Below are 13,526 nucleotides of genomic sequence, written 5' to 3'. Positions count from 1 at the left end.
ATGTAGGAGGAGCTAAGGTGGGAGGGGTACCAAGAAGAAGAGAAGGAGTAAGGAGAGAAGGAGAAGAAGGAGAGGAGAAGCTAGATGATGAAAGAGAGAAAGAGAAAGAGAGGGGAGGATATGGAGGCAGTTGTTCACGTGTCTCCACCAGTCTAAGATAGTTGATATATCTAGGCTGCGTATTAGGCTACACTTCTGATTGAGCATTACCAAACTTATAAAGCCTTTGATTAACATTTTTAAAAAGTGTATAAAAACAAAAAGAAAAAGGGGGCATGAGATAGGGGTTTTCAGGGGGGTGGAATAGGGAAAAGGGATGGCATCTGAAATGTAAATAAAATATCCAATAAAAAAATAAAAAAATTTAGGAAAAAAATTTGCAGAGAAAAATTTTTAAAAGTTTAAACTTTTAAAGTTTAAACATTGATCTCCTTTTTTATAAAATTCTAAGACTAAAGTCAGTTTATGAGTTATTTTTTTCCAGTAAATAATTTATTTATTCACTTTACATTTGATTGCTGTCTCTGCCCATGGTCCACCTTACTCCACCCCCATTTCCTTTCCTTTCCCCTTCTCTTCTGAGAAGGTGGAGGTATCCTGGATATTCCCTGACCTTGGCACATCAAATTTCTGCAAGGCTAGGTGCATTCTTTCCTATTGAAAGGAGACAAGGTAACCCAGTTAGGGGAACAGATTCCACGCAAGAGCAACAGCTTTAGGGATAGCTCTGCTCCAGCTATAGGGGCACCCACATGAAGATGGAGCTGAAGATCTACTACATATGTGGGGGGAGGTGGTAAGGTCTAGCCAGAGTATGTTCTTTGGTTGGTAATTCAGTCTCTGAGAGTCCCCAAGGGCCCAGCTTTGTTGGTCTTAATATAGGATCTCTATCCTCTTCAGAATGCTCAATCACAACCCCCACCCCTAACCCTTCCACAAGAGTACCTAAGCTCTATCCAAAGTTTGGCTGTGAGTCTCTGCATCTGTCTCACTCAGATGCTAGGTTAAGCCTCTCAGAGGTCAGTTATGCTAGCTTCCTGACTGCAAGCACAAAAGAGTATCATTAATAGTGTCAGGAATTGATGCTTGCCCATGTGATAGGTCTCGAGTTGCACTAGGTATTCCTTGGCTATTCCCTCAGTCTCTGTTCCATCTTTGTCCCTGCATTTCTTGTAGATGGGACAAATTTTGGATTAAAATATTGTGAGTAGTTTGTGTCCTTACCATTTAAGAACACAATTTGCTTCTTTGTTCTTTTTGTTGTATGGTATGCGGTACATCATTATTTTCAGTGATGCATAATCAAGTAGAAGCTTCATAATGGCCAAACGAAAATAAATGTCCATTAGATAAACAGTAGTAGTATTTAAACAATAGGCACCCAACAGTACTGTTAACCCTTAGTTAGACAGTAGCAATGATTAATCATTAGCTGGGGATAAAGATGCTTAAACATTAGCTGGTGAGTAGGCATGGCTAACTTTCAGAAAGGGAGTGTCCCTTGTTAACCATTAGACAGGAAGTTGATATATGACATTTGCCCACTTCCCCTTCATGGCAACAGAAGACTCAGGACGTGCTTAGCCAGGGCAAAGAGAGACAATGAGCTCCAAACAGCAGTGTGTCAAACTAAATGATGGCCACTTCATTCCTGCCCTGGGCTTTGGCACCTATAAACCCAATGAGGTAAGAATACAGGATTCTCAGTGTTTCCAGGCTAGAGCTAAGCCATGTACAAGAGATCAGATAGTTAGGTTTGCCCTGCATCGAGTCTGGTTGTGTCCCCACTTGTTGATTTTCTCTTGTTAAATAGAGGTAACAGCCTCAGCTGCCATCAGTGGCTGTGGGTAGGAGACTGAGCTGGTTCCCTGGGTAGGGTGCATCAGGATTCAGGCAGAAGAGCTGGTCTCTGTTCATGCTTGCTCTTTTCTGGGGAAGATCCCTGCTCCTGGTAAGTCAGGAGGGAGGCAGGCTTAGTGAGGAACAAAGGGAAAGCCAAACTCTGGTGGTGGATGTTAATGCAGCATTCAATGGAGCTATAGGGCACTGGGACCTTTGCTATAATTCAGGGACTTCAGGAACAGGGAGAAAGTTTGTTTATCTTCTCTGTTATTCTTGATGTGAGCTAGGCAATCTGGGCTTGGCAGGCTGTAGCTGTGGGTTTTTTTTTTTTTTTTTTTCTTCTTGGATTTACTTTTCTGGCCTAGGCCTGCCTGTGAGTTTACTGTTCCCATTTGGGGTCTGTCAGCTCTAAGAATGAACTTGTCTGTGAGCTCTGACTTTAAGGGATAGACCTATGACCTAACAGTTCCAGGCACTTGGCTTTTCCTATGTCCATGTTTCACTGCTTGATAGAGGAGAAGATAGTCATCAGACTGCCTATCAGCTTTCTTGGTTGCAGTGTGGGAGGGGACTTCTCTGTTTATGTCCTCAGTCTCCAACATTTCTCATTGCAAAAGGCAAGACAGTTGAAATGCACATAGTAACTCAGGGTGGCTTCCCGTAGATCAGCGGTTCTCAATCTGTGAGTCACAATACCTTTGTAATTTTACAGAGGTTGCATATAAGGTATCCAAGTTATCAGATATTTATATTATGATACATAATAGCAGCACAATTACAGTCATGAAGTAGCAACAAAATCATTTTATGGTTGGGGATCACCACAACGTGAGGAACTGTATTTTATGGTTGCTGCATTAGGAAGGTTGGGAACGACTGCTGTAGACTAATGCATGAAGCAAATATTTGACAAATACTTTGGTTTTGTTTTGGGGCAGCCACCAACGTCTTACAGCGAATGTTCTAGAGCTAAGTGAGGTCTCCCATGTATAACTCTCAATTGTGGGAAACCTACTGGAGTTTGTAGTGCATCATTCAGATGGGGGAGGAGGACCTAGTAAAGTTAAATGTGAATTATTGGTATTCCTTAGTGTATGTTGGATTCAGAGCATGTTTGTCCTCAGAATGAAAAATATCTTGGTGGACTCTTTGTAACCTGGAGGGACTTTCTTGTGTTCTAGCCTTCCTTAGACCTTTTAATTGTGTGATAAAGGACCTCTTCACTTGACTTCAAGTTTATCTATCTCCTTCTTGTTAGACTCCAGAGAAATCTGGACATATACTCAGGATTTGTTACTTTTGCAAAGTTGCATAAAACACAGGAACAGGTCAAGGCCACTACTGGAGCCTCAGCGTTGATAACTCAGTGTCCTTATTCTTAGATAAGTCCTGACTGGTTTCCAGAATAGGTGTTAGTAGACAGAATTTTAGTTCCTGTCTTTTATTGTGAAAAAAAAAAAATCACTCTAGAGATTCTTAAAACAATCAGAAAAGGTACTGTGATTGACTTTTTAAACCCTTTGTAAGTGTGGTGTGATTGTATATGTGTTTCTGTGTTGTGGACAATGTCTGGGGATTTAGAAGTCACAGCCATTCTCCATTGCTCAGTTTGTGTGAGGCCAGGTTTCTCACCGAGTCTGTAGTGCTCAAGGATATGCTCCATGTATCACCCTGACGCTTCCTCCTCGAGCTAGGGCTGCATGCCATACTCTGCTTTACAGAGTGCTGTGGGTTCGAAACTAAGATATCAAAGTTGTTACATATGTATCTGGAGCCAAGGCTCCCTCCATGTATACTCTGTTGATTTAATCTCTGGGAGCTCTGGGTGATCCAGTTAGTTGATATTGTTATTCCTATGGGGCTGCAATCACCTTAGCTCCTTCAGTACTTCCCCTAACTCTTTCATTGGGGTCCCCAGGCTCAGTCCAATAGTTGGCTGTGAGTATCTGCATCTGTATTGGTCAGTTGCTGGTAGAACCTCTCAGGAAACATCCATATCAGGCTCCTGTCAGGAAGTGCTGCTTGGCATCAGCAATGGTGTCTGTGTGGGTGGGGAGGGGGTTAGTGTCTGCTGCTGGAGAGATGGTAATCATGTCTTTTTAAAATAGGTAATCTTTGTATGAAGAGGCTGATACCACAAATTTACAATCTCCAACATAATATATGCAAGTTACTTTTAATAAGGATATATTCTTAGAGGAGTTTTTTTCTGCATCAATTTAGGTTTGTCAGACAGAGAATGGATATATAGAAAGACTAACATGGGATAGTTTTTACTGTCCAAGTCTATATTATTAAACTGGTGTTGCTTGGTTTTTGTGATTTTCTTTTAATTTTTTTTTTAAATCTTTTAATCAGTGTCTTATCTGGGAGCAAGGAGGAGTGCCTGTGTAACTGTGTCCTGTCCCAAGCAGACATCCTCATGTTCATATGGCCTAGATATTCTATTACATAAGTTTAGTGTGACTTGCTAGGAGGCAACTGAACATAGGGTGAGCATCCATCAGTTCCAGTAAGTAACCAATATTGCAGGGGTGTAAGGAGGTTCTTGGATACAAAAGTCTTGCAATTAATTAATAAAGATACTGAGAAAGCAAGTTTGATTCATTAGCTCAAAGGTGGGACAAAATATGGGCTAATTTTGATCCTGTGAAGACACTAATATTTCTGTGAAAATTACAATATCTCTGGAGATTTCATTGTGTTTTATAGAATAGGATATGAGAATGCAAGGATCAGGGTACTAGGTTCTTGCCTAACAACTGGTCTTAGGATGACTTTGAAAGACAAAGTTCTTTCTAGTATAGTAAATTTCCATCTAGGCTCACTTTGAGCTGGCTCTCAGAACAAACATCTCTAAATACCTCCTTTGGTTTCTTCCCTAGGTTCCCAAGGGTAAGTCACTGGAGGCTGCATGCCTAGCTCTAGATGCTGGATACCACCATATTGATACTGCTTATGCATACCAAGTAGAAGACGAGATAGGAAGATGAGATAGATAATCAAAACAAGATTAAAGCTGGGGTTGTAAAGAGAGAAGACTTGTTCATCTCTACAAAGATATAGTACACAAGTATGCAAACTATTGAAATCTAGTAAGGCAGCAGAAATGATATTATTGCATCAGAAGTTGGTTAATGATGTCAATTGAATTAATGGGTCAAGGAAAGTAGAAGAAGATTTAACTCTATATGAAAATAGCTTAGTTATTAGTTATTAGTATATACTTTATTCCTTGAGTAATTTTTTATTGTTTAATAAATGAACTAACATTAACCCCAAACTATAGCTGAGTTCTCATTGTTAAGTAAAAGTAAACACTGAGTTTAAAGGAATGCTTATAACTTTCCTTCAAGTACAAAAAAAAATATTTCAGCAGTAGAATAAATGAATATGCATATTTGGGTCATCTATTACTCCTGCATAATTTCCATTCTTCAACATCTGTAGCTTTGGTGTGGTTGCTTTCGACCACAGCTGATCAAGCCTGCTTTGGAAAAATCACTGAAAAACCTTCAACTAGATTATGTTGATCTTTTCCTTATATAGTACCCAGTGCCAATGAAGGTAGGGGATTTGAATTGTTAAATGTACATATCTTTGGATAGCAGCTTGAATATCATTTTTATGGATGGTAGAGATAAGTTACTATTATAACTTCATAAAAGTTAATTTACATGTCACTAAACTTTCGAGTAGATTCCACAAAGCATTCATTGGATTATGAATTGACATGACCAAGCAATGTCCAGAATCACGGATTAGAGGTAACTTCCAGGAAAACTTGGATTTACACATCTTTTCTATATCTATTAAGTTTTTCCCTTTTTTTTCCTCTCTTGGTGGCAAATGTTGCCTTAAGACAGTTTCAGCTTCAAGTTTATTAACGCTTTATAGCTTCTCTGCATCTTTTCTTACTAAAATCAATTTAGTGTACAGTCCCAATTGGCCATCCTTGGCACACATGTCTGTACCTGGGCCCACATGTGTTCATATTCATTACTTATTCTGGGACAGGATTAATATAAATTCTTGCTGTAGGTCAAGGACATGCAATGGTTGAGTTTCCCAGTGAAAATATGAAGATTTTCTTTTCAAAAGAAAGAATACAAGTCAACTAGGAGGTCTCATTTCATTGTTTAGAAATTATTTAAGTGTAGGGAATATATATCCATAAAGACACTTAATGAGAAGTTCAGTAATATATAAGTGAGTGTATTTGTGTGTATGTGTAACAACAATTAAAGAAAGAGAGGCTATGAATTTGAGAGATAACAAGCTCATATGTAGGCAAATAAAATAAATAGAGAGAAATTGGAGGGAGTAAAGGGAAAGCAGGAAATTATTTAACTACATTATACTTTTAAAATTAAAATTATTATAAGAAAGTAAATATATAATTATTCACACAAGTCAAGTGAATTCAATAAACTAGGCTTCAAAAGATAATATAATTCTATACACATATCAGTTTTTAAACACAGTATACAGAATGATGCCTCATTCTCTTATGGATGCTTACTGTCTTATTTCCAAGATACTCTTTTAAATGTTTTAAAAAACATGAGTGGGTATTTTTCTTGTGTGTATGTCTATTTGCTATGTGCATGCCTGGTGCACATGAAAACCAGAAGAGGGCATTGGGTCCCATGGACTGGCATGGTCTAGTTGTGTCTAACTATGTAGGTTCTGGAAATTGAGCCCAGGTCCTCTGAAAGAGCAGCCAGTGATTAATTACTGAACTATCTTGCTAGCTCCTTCCAGACAGTCTTAAACACATTACTGTAGACAAGATGCATGTTTTGTAATATTGTTTTAAAGTTACTTCTCTTCTAGCCAGGGGATAACGAATCTCCAGTAGATGAAAAAGGGAAATTTCTGTTGGACACTGTGGATTTCTGTGACACATGGGAGGTGAGTACTTTCCAAAACAACAATAAAGCAAGAAAAGAAAAGGATAATCAGCCCATGTTACCTTGGGTGTAGAAATTCATTTTTACTCATACATATTTAGTGGAGTTGTAGGGGATGAAGGCATCACTAAAATGTAAGGGGATGAAATGAAGAAGGGCTCAGGACAGGAGGCATATGGATATTTTGACACCTTATGTAGCAATAGCCTTGATTTTCTAGTGATATTACAGAAATTCCTCTTTGGCTGACATCTTTTGATTTATTATCACCTTATATTGACTTCTTTGGATTTAAATTCAGTGATAACTTGGGCAATACACCTTTAGTTTCCGTGACCAACTTAAGGTCTTGTACACACTTGCAAGTGTCTACCACTGAACAATATGTTTAATTCTGGAAAAAATTTCCTGTAACTAATCCATGTTATATTTATATCCATGTAGTCTCTTTGAAGTATGACCCTTTATTGCCCCTTTTCATCATCAGATGTTGGAGAAGTGCAAGGATGCAGGATTGGTGAAGTCCATTGGGGTGTCCAACTTTAACCACAGGCAGCTGGAGCGAATCCTCAACAAGCCAGGACTGAAGTACAAACCTGTCTGCAACCAGGTGAGTATCTGCATTCTCTCTCCACCTCTCAGGCTTTTCCTCACTTCTGTACTACTAAGTATAAAGAGTAAACCTAAGGAAGCCTGTTAATTAGTCCCCTTCACTTAGTTCTCAGGGAGAGGGGAGATCTTTCTTTAGAAGAACCTTGTGAAGCAGTATTTTAGTTTCTATTCCTGTTGCTTTGATAAAATACTCTGACAAAAGCCCATTTAGTTGCCCTCTGTCCAAGTGATTTTCACCTTGTGAAAAAGATTCTAAGAACAACATCATTATTTCAAAGACCCAGGGGATTTTAAATTTAACCTTTGACTCTTAGAGTATTTGTGAGAATGGAGACATGCTACGGTGCCCAACTGTTAAACAATGTGGAGATTTAGCTTTGGTCCATCAGGCAGATGTGAGGGCAGGGGAAAGTGAGCTTTTCCCTGAAGTAAGTATACTGAGTAGACATGAAATAGTTTATTGAAAAAAATGGGTGAAGATAAAAATTATTCTGTGACCAGGACTTGTATAGAGTTAATGCTTCTCACCATCTTATTATGGTCCACCCTCAGGATTCCATTAAGCTTAGCAGCTGACATCTTTACCCAATGAGCTCTCTAGCTGTGCTTTAAGTATATTTTTTGACATAAAACTTGCCCAGTCAAATGTTAACAGAAGATGCCCTCAAATTATTTGTGTATCCCTCAAGAAAAATTGCAGTGTTTGATCTTTTTAATTCAAAGGCAATATTTTATATAAAATTTCCTTTTTCTACTTTATTGACTTTAAGCATTTATATTCATCATAATATATGCATTTGATAAAATCTTATATCTTTCTATCATATTCTATTGTAGGTTGAATGTCATCTTTATTTGAACCAGAGTAAGCTACTAGATTACTGCAAATCAAAAGACATTGTTCTCATTGCTTATGGTGTTCTGGGAACCCAATGATATAAAGAATGGTAATAAGGTATAAAGAGTTAACCTAAAGGAAGGCTGTTAATTAGTACCCCAACACTCAGTTCTCCAGGAGAGGGGAGATCTTTCTTTAGAAGAACCTGGTGAAGCAGTATTTTAGTTTCTATTTCTGTTGCTTTGTTAAAATATTCTGACAAAAGTTACTCAAGGAAGAAAGGACTTATTATGGTTCACAATTCAAGAGTATAGACCATAAAGCCATGAAGTCAAGGTGTCAGGAACTTAAACCAGGTAGCCACTTCTCCTTACAGTCAAGAAGCAGAGAATGATGGACACTAAGACTCAGATCACTTTCTCACTTTACACAGCCAGGATTCCCTGATCAGGGAAATGGTTCCAGCCAAAATTAAAATAGGTCTTCTCACATCAATTTTCATAATAAAATAATCTTCCTCAGGCATCTGATAGACTCATCTTACAAGTTATTTTAGATTTTGTCCAGTTGAAAATTATCCATATCTATCACACCCAGTCTAGAATGGGCATCTAATGTGTTTTGAAGTTGTGTAATATAACCAAAAGCTTGGCCTTATGAACTCATTCTCACTTTCCCTTTAGGGTGAACCAGAACTCCCCAGTTCCCTTTAATGATCTAGTTCTTGGTGATATGGCCAAAAGGAACAATCGAAGTCCTGCCCTGATTGCACTTCGATACCTTGTTCAGTGTGGGGTCGTGCCCCTGGCTCAGAATTTCAAAGAGAATGAGATGAGAGAGAATTTGCAGGTGATGTGCTCTGGTCCTTGGGGTTTTTATACAGTATCTTCCATATGATTGCTTCTTTCAAATCTATCAGGACATTTCTTATATCAAGCCCATATTTCTGGCTTTTCCTATTCATGTGAATTCTCAAGTGCTTTGAGAAATGTTTTGTCTATGATATAAATCCAGCATGACTTTATGTTGGAAATTATGTAGAATTTGGTTTGCATTGTCAGCCAAGTATCATCTATACCTTTTCCATGGACTTCTTTATTTTCTGAAATGAGAAATCTGGAGTCAATAAATTTGATTCTAGAAATTCTTTTGGTTTACTCATATTTCCATATATGCTTACATATTCTAATATTTATATACATACTAACATACATGCACACATGCATATATAAATACATACATACATGAACACACATATACCAGTTAATTATATGTTCCTGTCATACTTACTTCCCTAGGTTAATTTTTTTAAAATGTCAACTAAGTATATTTTATTATAGTATAAAATATGAGCAGTTACTAAAAAAACTAAGTAGACATTTCATATATAGAACTTTATTTACCTTAGCGTTTGTTAATATAAAAACTTGTCTTACCTTAGCCTAAGCTTAGTGAAAATTATCTGTCTACACTGTGTCCCTTCACATAGCTTCAAGGAACTATTGTTTATATTTTCAGGATGATGAGACCTCTGAAGCTATATTCTGACAAAAGTTACTTAAGGGAGAAAGGACTTATTATGGTTCAAAATTCAAGACTATAGACCATAAAGCCATAAATCAGAGGACTGATTGAGCTTTTCCTCAATTCCATATACATTTCATACAGTTGACAAGCTTCCCAGGTTTTATTCCTAGACTTAGTTCTAAACCAAGGCAATGAGAAACCTTTTATGACAAATACAGAATAGATCCATCATTTGGTCTGTAAAATTCAAATGTCCAGTGCAAGTTATACAGCAGCCAAGATTCAAGGGGTAGAAATAGACACCACTCAGGGGGTGAAGGAGATAAACCGCTTCAACAGTGTACAGACCAAGAACTGTGGATTATAATCAGTCTGCTGCATTTGCATAGTCTCAATTGTATTTTTATGTAATTCAGAAGTGTTTTATGAATTATCTTCTTCCAATTTTTCTTGTTTTCATTCTCTTTTCATTATTTCAGAAACAAAGGGGACTTACAACAGTCTTTATACTTTTACTTTATGTTTGAGATCACATCCTTTTGCTTGTTAGACAAAAGATTCTATTTCATTATTTTAGCAAGGGTTTTTGTAATTTTTTTCCCCTAAACTGTTCTCTAGAATGCTGTTGTCATGAGGTGTAAAATATAAATCCATGTATGAGTGTAATTTTTAAATAACTTATTCAAAGTAATTACATTTATGAGTTCTTTCCTTTGTTCAATTATTTTATTTACTCTCACCTGCCACCCAGATTGTGCTTTGTAGTAGATTTATCAGTTGTTAAACTGTTGACAAATTTCCTTGTCCATCTCTCCATCTTTTTCTGTATCCATATTTTTAAAGCACCAAAGAACCTAACCCTGTGTATGTTTTAAGATGTGAGCATATATAGAAAATTATTTTAAAGTTAAAACATCTCAAATTGAAATAAGAACATCTTTTAAAGCCAGCTCTTTTATTCAACATGAGTTTGGATAAGTCTTAACTTGCATAACGTCGAAAAAGCATTGTTTGCACTTTATTTATTGATGAATCACAGAAATCTAACTCCCCATACAAGACAATGATTTGTATTTCAAAGTTTATCCTAGATTCCTTGGAAACTGTACCATAGCCTGCTTATGAAGTCAGCATTTTTTCTTCACAAGCTTACCTATTGTCTACAATATTATGCAATTTTAATATGTCTCAAAAGCAATTTCTTTCATTTTTACTTAGTATTTATTAACCATGAATGTTTTGGTAAACAATGTTCATCATTTTTAGGAACATACCTTCCCTTTGATGCTTAATATGTGTGTCATTCAAATGCTAAAACCTTTGTAATTTTTCTGACAGGTTTTTGAATTTCAGTTGTCCTCTGAGGATATGAAAACACTAGATGCCCTGAACAAAAATTTTCGATACCTTGCAGCAGAATTGTAAGTAATGTTGAGGAACACCTTAGCTCAATGTGTTTCAATTCAAGTGGTTTCTTCCCTCATTCATGCGGGTTCAGAAACTAAATGCCTATTTGTCTGCAGTATGTTTCCCATAGATCTAGTTAATACATTTGTTTCCAAATTTCTGAGATGTGGACATGTCAGCACAAAACACAGAGAAGGCTCTGAAAGTCATATTCAAAAATCAGAAGGGAACCTTCAAGAAAAAGTTTAAGAGCTTTAATAGCTACCCAAAGATCTTAATTTCCCTTCATGTTCTTATGGTTACAAGATTTGATACTGGACATAGGTTTGTTGTAGAGTATTTGTTCATGCTGTAAATCCTGAGATTATGTTGTTTACTGGAAAACACCTTTAAACCAAGATCTGTCTGCTTTTTGTAAACAGGATTAAATAAAGTCAACCATAGATCAAGATGCAGAGCAAGCAACCAGTTGACAGGGAGTCAGTCTGAGGGACCACAGTTCAAGCCCACTTTGGGTACTAATTTTTTAAAACAGTATCCCAATCATTCAACTTTACTGATGAAAACTCAGGAGGCAGATGCTGGGGTAAAAGCCTGCTAGGTCAGGGAAGGAAGCATCCAACTATTTATTGCTCCTCCTCAGCTAATGTCTCAAAAGGATGTTTTCCTACATGTTGTCTCAAAAAGAATAGAAAGAAAGAAAGAAAAAAAAGAAAAGGAAAAAAGAAAAATCCCCCAGTCTGATTGTCCTTTCTTTCTACTTCCTGTGTATCTCTCTTCTGTTCTCCTGATTTCCTTTTACTCTCTCTGGTTTTTTTTTTTTTTTTTTTCCATGTTCACTTCCTGTCAACTGTTTGCTTGCTCATCCTTGTTACCTATGGTTGGCTTTATTTAATCCTATTCTAATATCAGAAAGCTTTTGCATTAAAGATGTGTGCTAGGGCTGAGCTAGAAACAGTTTTTTCCAGTAAACAACAAAATCTTGGGGTTCACAGAGTGACCAAATAACCTATACCATAGGTTATAAATGACAACAAACATAGAATGCACATATGCACATATATGTGCATATTTATTCTATCTATCTATCTATCTATCTATCTATCTATCTATCTATCATCTATCTTCAATATATTTTCTGCTTGTGAAAATTTTTATTCTCAGCAGCAATAAATATGAAAACGTTTGAAGGAGGATTAGAAAATCTACAATATAAAATTGGTGTATATATTATCATTATTATTTTGTTACTATAGAGCAGAATGAAGGCACAGGAAGAGATATAGCTGAGTTATTGAGTCACTGGTATAAATAATAAACATTTCTTGCCCAATTTTATCAATTAAAATTTTTATCACTGCATTTTTGAATTGTTATTCATATATACAGGTTTATAAATTTTACTGTTTTTTCCCTGGACATAGAAGCCCATTTTTTAAAACTGACATTCTTTTTCTAACTCAATCAAATACAGTACATTGTAGATGATGGAAATGAGTGAATAATTAACGGATTACTGAGAGGTAAACAGAAGTGAAAGTGGTAGGCATCAATGTGCATGGTAAGATGTTTTAGTGTTGAACTAAAGATGACATAATGCTTTTCTTTTTTCATTGGAGACTAAAGTTGCAAAAGATTTTTGGCATTTTTTTTCTTTGATTGATGCATGAAGGAAGCTAAGGGAGATGAATATTTATGAACACTGGTCTTTGTGTTTTCTGTTCTAGGTGAAGGGACATAATTTTAAAAAAATTATAGATGATATTTAAAAACATTCCTGATAAATTATTGTAAATGACTGTAAGAATATCTTATTCTTCAACTAATCAGGGAATGAAACAATTAGCTTTCACCTCGATGGTGGCATTCTAGATGCAGATATAAACCATTCAGCTCATGTTTGCTTTCATTTCCTGTTTAGCCTGGCTGACCACACAGAATATCCATTTTTGGAGGAATATTAACATGGGGACCTAATCATGACTTCTGCCTGAAGTCCCTGTATGTGGACCATGATGCTGGTGATGTGACCTAGATGCTGTTGGATAAAAATGTCATTTCTGATCAATCTGGGTTGCTTAGCAACTCACATTCAGCTGAAGCTTTACTTAATGATCTCAAAGAAGAGGAATATAGTTTTTATAATGTTTTGAAATAAATATAAATTTTTCTCTTCAAATATATTTCTCTGGGGTTTTTGTTGGTATTTATTTATTTATTTATTTATTTATTTATTTATTGTGAATCATTATAATACAAAACTAGTTTCGTTGGTAGGCTGTGGATGGCGTTTGCAGATAACGATTCCCATATTATAGATGTTTCAGGTTTGGTGTAGATGGTGCTCTCAGTCCAGGGAATGGCTGATAGTGATAATTTATGAGTCA

The 13,526-nt window shown here is 36.4% G+C and overlaps 1 pseudogene across 1 annotated transcript in view; it reads left to right on the top strand.

Moving 5' to 3' along the window:
• Window positions 1-13,195, top strand: part of LOC117713719 (aldo-keto reductase family 1 member C13-like) — a 48,473-nt pseudogene extending 35,278 nt beyond the window's left edge. The window contains exons 4-9 of the transcript XR_013112253.1: window positions 6,679-6,756; window positions 7,243-7,365; window positions 8,205-8,314; window positions 8,889-9,054; window positions 11,071-11,153; window positions 13,061-13,195. The product of XR_013112253.1 is annotated as an aldo-keto reductase family 1 member C13-like (transcript). The remainder of the gene's footprint in view (window positions 1-6,678; window positions 6,757-7,242; window positions 7,366-8,204; window positions 8,315-8,888; window positions 9,055-11,070; window positions 11,154-13,060) is intronic.
• Window positions 13,196-13,526: the final 331 nt, after the last annotated feature.

The sequence above is a fragment of the Arvicanthis niloticus genome, chromosome 8 (genome assembly GCF_011762505.2).
Source record: "Arvicanthis niloticus isolate mArvNil1 chromosome 8, mArvNil1.pat.X, whole genome shotgun sequence".
NCBI classification, from domain to species: Eukaryota; Metazoa; Chordata; class Mammalia; order Rodentia; family Muridae; genus Arvicanthis; species Arvicanthis niloticus.
The sequence above is the reverse complement of the archived record's forward strand: the minus strand, read 5'-3'. Positions and strand labels throughout refer to the sequence as shown.